Source organism: Myxocyprinus asiaticus, chromosome 10, assembly GCF_019703515.2.
Source record: "Myxocyprinus asiaticus isolate MX2 ecotype Aquarium Trade chromosome 10, UBuf_Myxa_2, whole genome shotgun sequence".
Classification (NCBI taxonomy): domain Eukaryota; kingdom Metazoa; phylum Chordata; class Actinopteri; order Cypriniformes; family Catostomidae; genus Myxocyprinus; species Myxocyprinus asiaticus.
In genome coordinates this window covers 52,345,001-52,355,832 of record NC_059353.1, presented here as the reverse complement: position 1 = coordinate 52,355,832, position 10,832 = coordinate 52,345,001, and positions in this window count along the sequence as shown.

The window sequence follows — 10,832 nt, the reverse complement described above, 5'->3', positions numbered from 1 at the left end:
CAGAACACGGAAGTAGAATGTCGCGCGGGACACTCTGGGAAATGTAGTTTTCGGTGTTATTGCTGCGTCAGAAACGTACGAGTTTTTTTTTTATGTATTCTTTAAGGCGACTTACGAAATGATAGAACACAATATTACATGTGCTGTAGACAGAATGAGATTAGGTGGATATTTCACGACACTAAAGAGCTTGTGGATATACAGTGTGTATTTTTATGCCACATTGTTGCAAGCACATGATCCTATTCAATTAATGCACTCTCAGCTTTATTAAAAATACAAATCAAAATTGCATCTCTTCTCTTTTATTTCACCTTCATCGCTATGTTTACTTCTCTAAGCAATTTTGAAACTCGTATTATAGCACATTCATTCCAACTGTCTCCTTTAGGATGAATCACTTCTATTTTATTTCTCCTCATTAGGATAAAAGCACTGTAAATGATGATATGTAGTGTTTTAATCTACTCTAATGCAGAAAACAACACTATTATTATTTTTATTATTATTATTATTACTTTAGAAATGTATGTTTTACATTTGTTTCGACATGTACATGTGCACATACATGTAAATGAATTCATAACATTAATTTGCATATGTACATGTACAGATGATGCATGACAGCGTGATGTCACTTCCCATGATAGAGCCAAGATGGCGGCTGATAGTGATGTGAGTTTCTTTCAAAAACGAGTGTTATTAATTATTATTTACATTCTCTTGAAGTGTTGTGTGTCATATATTGTGTTTCAGCCATTGTCTGAAGTGTCCGAGATCACAGATTTCACCACTGCATCTGAGTGGGAGAGGTAAACAAGAAAACATTTACATTTAAAAGACAATAAACATGTTAGTTTTTATGTGCTGTCATGTAATAGATCCACACTTAATTTTCAAGCACCTTGACCAAGACTCTTTACACCATCCAATCAATTCCACATCAAGTCACTGTTACAGAAGGATCCATATGTGTTATATTCATTACTGTACTATATATGTAGTGTATGTTGTTATTTACAGTGTGCGTAAGTTTGTGGTGATTTCTCCAGGAGTAAACTGTGAAGGCATCATCAGTGAATCTAAATGTAACCTGCTGCTGAGTTCAGTGTCCATCGCTCTCACCAACAGTGAGACAGCTGTCTATAGTCACATAGAGACAGACACCAGCGCTGCTTCTCGTCTCACTCTCTCATCACTTCATTATTGTGTTTTTAGTTCCACTGAGACTTTGTGTCGATTCATCACATGCTGCTGATAGAGTGAGATCAGAGGCCTATATCATGAAGCTTGTTAAACAAACTCAGTTGACAAAACCAAACCAATCAAGCTTAACTTGCTTATGAAAATATCAAGAATTAAATACTTTTAAACAGCACAACAGTACATTGTTGTACAAATATGAAAACTGATATCATACTGCACAAGAGATCACCATGAAATCATGAAGAATTAAAACACACAGCATAGAGGATCACTGGACAATAATGAAGAAATTAAAGACATTTAAAGACGAAGAAACACCGCGGCTGCTGCGAGAGCTCAAGAGGACTTCTGGAACTATTTCTGAATGTGATAAAAATATAAAACAGCTGATAAATCTGTGCGTAAGTGAATTCATATATGTCCACAACAATAACACACAGGCTTATTCATTTTAAAAGCTTAACCCTTTAAGCTCAGATGGCACCAACAATCATCCATGTGATTATCTAATCAGCCAATCGTGTGGCTGCAGTGCATAAAATCATGCAGATACGGGTCAGGAGCTTTAGTTAATGTTCACATCAACCATCAGAATGGGGAAAATGTGATCTCAGTGATTTGGACCGTGGCATGATTGTTGGTGCCAGATGGGCTGATTTGATTATTTCTGGGATTTTCACACACAACAGTCTCTAGAATTTACTCAGAATGGTGCCAAAAACACAAAACATCCAGTGAGCAGCAGTTCTGTGGATGGAAACACTTGTTGATGAGAGAGATCAACAGAGAATGACCAGACTGGTTTGAACTGATAAAGTCTACGGTAACTCAGATATCCACTCTGTACAATTGTGATGAGAAGAATATCATCTCTGAATGTTGTTCTGAGATGCGGGTTGGTGCTGTTTTGGCGGCACGAGGGGGACCTACACAATATTAGACAGGTGCTTTTAATGTTGTGGCTGATCGGTGTATATATATACAGTACAAAAACCTTCACCTATATACACACATACATATATATTTCTACAAACACCTGTCATCATATATAGACTGTGAATATTTCTAATATATATTGATAATACTGCATGGAGCATTCAGTCTCATCTGACACAAAGGGTTTGCAGATCAGTGTTCCCAAGCACACCTCAGTAAGCATGGAGGAGAAACAATCATTCTCACAATTTCTAAAAATAATTAGAGAAACATATCTTAGAAAGACACGTGCACAGTATGTATATATGATTTTGAGGCATTCGTGGCATTCCATATTAGGAAGGTGGATTTTCATCTTGGAAAAAGAGAATAAACGGGGACAAGATTTTATCAAAATTATTTATGTCCTGTTTTAATGTAGCAGTGATGTGTGTTCTAATAATACATTTGACTTATGATTGATGCTTAATGATTGTTTAGTTTTCCAGTTTTGTAAAATAGTTTTCTTTGCAGTTGTTAGAGCTGTATATATATATATACTCTTTGGCCTGAATGGCAAGCGTCATGTCTGGAGGAAACCAGGCACTGCTCATCACCTGGCCAATACCATCCCTACAGTGAAGCATGGTGGTGGCAGCATCATGCTGTGGGGATGTTTTTCAGCGGCAGGAACTGGGAGACTAGTCCAGATCGAGGGAAAGATGAATGCAGCAATGTACAGAGACATCCTTGATGAAAACCTGCTCCAGAGCGCTCTGGACCTCAGACTGGGGCGAAGGTTTATCTTCCAACAGGGCAACGACCCTAAGCACACAGCCAAGATAACAAAGGAGTGGCTACGGGACAACTCTGTGAATGTCCTTGAGTGGCCCAGCCAGAGCCCAGACTTGAACCCGATTGAACATCTCTGGAGAGATCTGAAAATGGCTGTGTACCGACACTCCCCATCCAACCTGATGGAGCTTGAGAGGTCCTGCAAAGAAGAATGGGAGAAACTGCCCAAAAATAGGTGTGCCAAGCTTGTAGCATCATACTCAAAAAGACTTGAGGCTGTAATTGGTGCCAAAGGTGCTTCAGCAAAGTATTGAGCAAAGGCTGTGAATACTTATGTACATGTGATTTTTTTTTATTTTTTATTTTTAATTAATTTGCAAAGATTTCAAACAAACTTCTTTCACGTTGTCATTATGGGGTATTGTTTGTAGAATTTTGAGGAAAATAATGAATTTAATCCATTTTGGAATAAGGCTGTAACATAACAAAATGTGGAAAAAGTGAAGCGCTGTGAATACTTTCCAGATGCACTGTATAATTTGGATGATATTTGTTTAAAGGATGAAAAAGTCATAATCTGTATGACAAATATAGATGGGTGAAGTGTGTTGAGGGTAATATTTGTTTTGTTTTTGATGGTGTTTTTTATTTGTGAATACTGAATAAAATGTCTGTTTGGGATTTGAAGTTTGCATGATAAATCTTCAAAAGAAATATATTTGTGATGAGGTGTGTTATTCCACTTGCTAAATAGAGTTTATTTAGAGTGGAACATGGAAGTTTGCATCTTTGAGTGCATCATTTCTAGAATTTTCCACAAGGCCATTAGTGTTTAGGAGATTATTACATTTTAAAACACTCGTGATGTTTGACATTTGTGCCAATGAAGGGTCGAGTTGTGGATTCTGAGAAGGGTTAGGATGCATCCATTTAATAAGGTATAGTAATTCATTTCCTAAGCAGTATATATATATATAATATATATTTATCCCCTTTTCTCCCCAATATGTAATGCCCAATTCCCACTACTTCCTCGTGGTGGCGCGGTTACTCACCTCAATCCGGGTGGTGGAGGACAAGTCTCAGTTGCCTCCGCTTCTGAGACCGTCAATCCGTGCATCTTATCACGTGACTTGTTGTGCATGACACCGCGGAGACTCACAGCATGTGGAGGCTCATGCTACTCTCCACGATCCACACACAACTTACCACACGCCCCATTGAGAGCGAGAACCACTAATCACGACCACGAGGAGGTTACCCCATGTGACTCTACCCTCCCTAGCAACCGGGCCAATTTGGTTGCTTAGGAGACCTGGCTGGAGTCATTCAGCACACCCTGGATTCAAACTCGTGACTCTAGGGGTGATAGTCAGCGTCAATGCACACTGAGCTACCCAGGCCCCCCTCCTAAATAGTATTTTTAAAAATCAGGTGCGTCCAGTCCTGCCTGAAGATTATTTTTCTGAAGATGATTTTTGCCTTTTTATTTTTCCAGTAAAAGTGGGATAGAGCTGAGTTTAGTGATTAAGAAGCATTATGTTGTGTGTTTAACAGGAATCATTGAGAATAATTAGTTAATTTCAGGAAGGATTACATTAGGCAGAGTGGTAAATTATTCCAGTGTTTAGTTCATTGATAATTTGAGTTAATAGAGAGAGATGTGAATAAACTCTTATGAGATGAAATGCTTCTGTCAAAGATTTTAACAAGTCTTGGAGGTAAAGACATCATCCGCATTCATGTTGGCTTTGTGTTCTGAATTAGTAGATAGTGAACATTTTACTTTGTGATTTTGACAAATAGCAGCTAATGTCTCAATAATGATTGTGAAAAGTAAAGGGGAGAGAGGGCATCATGTATTATAAAGCTTTATGAAAAACATCATAATTTGTACCACATGCATTCATAATCATTATTATAGTAATGATGTCCATATTGGCTCAGATGTTATCTTGTACATTTAAAACATCTGTCAACTTCAAATAATTGTAGGATTAAAATAATGACATTTACTGATTAAATCATGTTTTGATTTATTGTGTCTGTTTGTGAGTTTGATTCCTTTGATGTCATCTCGCTTCAATTTATTTTATTTTTTTTCAGTTATAAAAGAAATGCCCTTATTACATATAAATTAAATTGGTTCAGTATGTCGCAGGTGGCACTGTTGCCATGGTGACATGAGGTGGCACTGTTGAGCTGTTTAAGACACTATCACAACACATCTGTGTCATGCAGTGTTTATTACTGTGGTGAGTTTTTAAATGGTGATGTGTTATAACTGCATGTGTGTGTTTTTCAGTCAGGTGCCGCTGTTCGTTCAGATCCTGCAGAAGTGGAGAAGGATGTGCTCAGGTGAGTGTCAGGGGTCGGGCGTTCACACTGACTTTCAGATGGTGCACCTGCGTAAAGTCCCCTGTCAATACAATCACCTGTCAGGACTGCTGGACGTCTTCAAGAACAAGATTGTGAGTACAGAGGAACATCTGATCATCGTATGATGAGTTCTGTTTTCATACACACACACAGAACATGTTCAATGTTCTTATTTAACTGAAGAAATCAAATGTTGAGGAACATCAGAGTCAGACGTTTGTTCTTCTGTTACAGAGGAAACACTGATGGGTTATCTCATTGATCTTTATTAAACAGAACTCTCTTCTAATCAAAACAGATCTTGTATTGAACTCTTTCCATGTATTTTCAGAACAGATTGTCTTGCAGTGATTTTCTCTACAGTTATTCAACAGATGTCTGATAATGCAGTGAAAACATTCAGTAGTTCAGATTTCTGTGTGTCTTGTATGGTCGTGTTCCCTCATTGGTGTGATGTGTGATGATGTCACAGGGCTGCCCGCTGCCACTCATCAGCATCTCCATTCGCTTCACGTATGTTCTGCAGGATTGGCAGCACTGCTCGTGGCCTCAGCAGCCGCCAGGTGAAATCAGCCGCCACGCTTTCATGATCTGAACGACTTTCAGCTCTTTGAACCGATTCATGTGCAGTTTAAAGCTTTTGATGGCTTTATGGAACGTTACCAAAAAAATGTGTGTTTACTGTCATCATTCACTCAGTATTCTGTGACAGACGCAGAGATCTTAAAGGAATATTCTGGGTTCAGATCAGTCGACAGCATTTGTGTTATAATGTTGATTACCACAAAAAATGAATTTAGACTTGTCCCTCCTTTTCTTTAAAAACAGTGAGACACTTACAATGGAAGTGAATGGGGTCAATGTTTGGAGGGTTTAAAGGTGGAAATGTGAAGTTTATAATGTTTTTAAAGCACTTAAACTCATGTATTATTTGAGCTTTTAATGTACATTTCTTTAAATCTGCATTTTTGCAGTTGTTTTTTTTTTCACATCGTTACATTGTCGTGGTAATGTAGATATAAGTTGTCTATAACGTTACACACATGCGGTTAGTAAGTGATGTTAACACACATATTGTTTATGTCTTGTGTAGGGCTGTAACGATTGTGAAATTTGGCTGATGATTATTTTCATTTTATTATTTATTATTTATTATTTATTAGTTCTCGTGGTGGCGTAGTGACTCGCCTCAATCCGGGTGGTGGAGGACAAGTCTCAGTTGCCTCCACATCTGAGACCGTCAATCCGCACATTTTATCACGTGGCTTGTTGAGTGCGTTGCCACGGAGACGTAGCGCGTGTGGAACACTCAATTTTTCTCGTATTTTTTATCTCCTCAGTAGCTGGTCATTTTTGACCGGGAACACCAAAAATGACTTTGTGCCATTTTTTACAAAATAAAAGCATTTCAAAACAAACTTCCTGGTTAAACATTAAAGCACACTAGTGTGATAAATAGTACTGAATGTTTTCATATGTTTTAACATTGCCAAAATTATCCACAAATAATGTTGTTTTTTTTCACAAAGGTGCATAAGCTCAGGTCAATGAGGCCTGCGATCAATAAGCTCCAAAAAGAAATACAAAACCTGTGCTAATTGAAAGAAAGCAAGTTGGAAAAAGATCTAATCCAATATTTGGTGATAATATAGCATAATGAGAGATTTATAAGGAATGTTTAATAAGCCAGTCATTTTTGACCGGGAACACCAAATTAGGTGAAACATTTCAACACAGAACAAGTGTTAAAGAAAAGGAGGGACGAGTCAGATATATTTTTGTGGTAATCAACATTATGCCACAAATGCTGTCCATTGAGCTTAACCTGTATTGAACCCGGAATATTCCTTTAACTCTTATGCTGTATTCTGCTCTTTTTTTTTTCTTTTTTTTTTTTTTACAAATTTTCTTTTTATTTAATCCCATTGGAATAAAATTCCTTTGTTCACATATGGTATCTAAAAAAAAAAAAACATTTGGACCATTTTCTTGACATTTTTTTGGTTTTATTTCACTTTGTTACACTTGTGTTCCCAGTCAAAAATGAATGAATTAGACTCCAAAATACAGAAATATGAAGAGTTCAGGAGCATCACAATCCTTTAGATGAACACACACAGGATTGGGAGGGTTACTTTTGACATGTATTCCACTACAGATTACAGAATACATGCTGTTAAATGTAATTTGTAATGTATTCCGTTACATTACTGACCTTGAGTAATCTAATCTAAATACTTTGGATTACTTCTTCAGCACTGGTAGATTTTTTCACTTGTTTTGACTATAAAAACTCTGTCAGTACAGTAAGACAAAATACACATGTTAAAAATACATTCTCTGAAAAACATAAATATCTTATGCAGTGTTGTTTCTAAAACAAGATTAATCAAATTGATCTTGTTTTAAAGATTTTTAGATATTTTTACAGGAAAACAATACAAAAATTATTATCATGAATATGATTTTTGCCCTAATATCAAAGGTCTTACTAGAAAAAAAGAAATTATGATCCAATGTGAATTTTCTTGATATAAATATATGATCGTGTCTGGTAACATGTGCAGGTAAAATGGCTAGAAATAGTATTTTATCTTAGCGTAAAGCTGACAATTTACACAAGGTTTATTTCTATTTCTTCAGCTCCAAATTTACTTCAAACGTACTTCTCTGTCTGCTCGTATGAATGTAACACATCATAAGAAAGTGTTTCACCGCTGTTCAAATGCACTTTGGATCACATCATGTATATGTAGAAATGTTTTCCATCTGAAAGGACTAAATATTAAATGAAACAAATGACAATAAAATGCAAAGTAATCTCTTCAGTAATCCAAATACTTTATGAATGTAACTGTATTCGAATTACCAATGATTTACATTGTAACTGTAGTGAAATACACAAACACACACACACTCACACAGTCACACTCACACAACACACATGCAGACATAAACAAACACACATACACAAACTCAACACACACACACATTCACTCACACACTCACACAACACACACATAAACACATACACTCACCCATAAACAAACACAACACATATACACACACACACACACACACACACACACACACAAATTCACTCACACACTCACACAACACACACTCACACATAAACAAACACACATAAACACACATACACAACACACACAACACACTCACTCACACACTCACACAACACATACACAAACACACACACTCACACATAAACAAACACAACACATACACACACACACACACATTCACTCACACACTCACACTCACACAACACATACACTCACACATAAACGCACACACACACACACACACACACACATTCACTCACACACTCACACTCACACACACAACACATACACTCACACATAAACACACACACACACACACACACACATTCACTCACACACTCACACTCACACTCACACAACACATACACTCACACATAAACACACACACACACACACACACACACACACACTCACACAACACACACTCACACATAAACACATAAACACACATACACAACACACACAACACACTCACTCACACACTCACATAACACATACACAAACACATACACACACACAAACACACACACACAACACAACACACGAACACACACATCACACACACAACACACATAAACACACATAAACACACCCTCACACACTCGCAGACACACACTCAACACACGAACAAACACATAAACACAACACACACATAAACACACTCAACACACAAACACACACACAACACAAGTGTTAAGATGTGTTTGAGACGAGGCGCAGCAGACACTGAATTATTGATGTTCAGAAGTGTTTTCACAGACGTTTTGTCCTGTGGAAGGTTTTATTGCATATATTTCAGAAGCTTTGATTGTTGCCATGGAGTCTGAAGATCAGTTGTACATTTGGTCAGTGGATTGAGCGCTGTATGAGTGTTTACTTCTGTATTAAACTGTACTGAAGATGTTGACACAGGCAGATGATCATATTCCACTATCCTCATTTGATTCATTTCAGCACAGTATATTACTTTAATGCTGCAATGGCAATAATAAGCTATAATGAATGTCAAAGTTTAATATAAAATGAATCTTTATTTCAGACTTTGACGCTCTTCTCACAGGTGAAGATCCAGTCAGGTGTGTTTGTGTGTAAAGGTCACAGTGGAAATGAAGGAGTCTCAAACATCACAGCTGCTCTCTTGAGGACACAAACGCTGAACTGCATCACAGGGAAATAGACTAAAATAGATTTGAAAATAGCTGCCGTAAACTGAACATAAAGTGTGACGTTATTTCATCAATAATATCGAAATGTGATATTATTAACCGTCATTATTTCAGTATGATAATAATCCTGTCCAGACACAATTATTATTATTTTTTCAACAAATACTACCATGATGTATACTTACGTAAAGGATATTCAGAGAATTTAAATGTGCAAAATATAATTTCTTATTTCATTCTTTTAATTTTGGAGTGAAATATAATCATGAGATTCACTCGTATAGGAATAACGATGCAGTCTCACTTCCTGTTTGTATTTTTCTTTAAGATCTTTTTGTTTACAGACTTTTTGGAAGATTCAAAGTCAGACAGCTTTATAAATATGAATGTAAATGTTAGTAGTGTTTGTCTATAATAATTCATGACTGCATTTTATTTATTTCTAATATTTTCAAAATAAAACATTTTATGATATATATATATATATTTATGGAATATGATATAACTTTACTACTGAAACACCTGGTGTGTTTTATTCAAGTAAAATTGAGTCTTATGACGATGATTGATTACATATACAGTGTGTATGTTCAGTTTCATCAATCATTAACTCTCAGATCAGTATGATCACATTTATGTGTTTTACTGAGAACATTTGCATCTAGATTTTCATGAATCTTATAAATGTAACATTTTAATTTATTGGCTGTGAAAATCTAGAAAAAAGTCATAAAAATACTATTTAGAGCAGAGATGAAAACAAATTGTGATTAGATAAATGCAGTCTTTGTTATAATGGTGTGTGATGGTCTCAGTGGCGGTTCTAGCTTGTATGGCGCCCTGGGCGAAACCCGCTTCAACACGCGTGTGGGTGCCTCGTGCCGCCCCCCTGCAAGATGCCGCCCTGGGCAACTGCACATGTCACCCATGCCTAAATCCACTACTGGGTGATCAGGTCTAGTGGCCAGAGAGGAAAAACATTCCACAAAGTCTGAAAATACAAAATAAAAACTGACGGAAATGTAGTATATACAGTCTATATGTGAAACACACAAATGTAAAATGTTTCAGACTTTGAGTTTGATCTGACACACATTTGGATGAAAGCTGGACGAGGAGTTCGGAAAAGTATATTTTTGTTCAAAATCAAATGGAAAATGGAAAAGACAGTTAAACGACAGAAACCTTCAAACTCGCCGTGACCCGAGATATCAGGAGAGATAATGTGGTCAGTTCAAAGTTATTATCAAAAACGTACATGAAATATAGAAGTGTTGATGGCAAGACA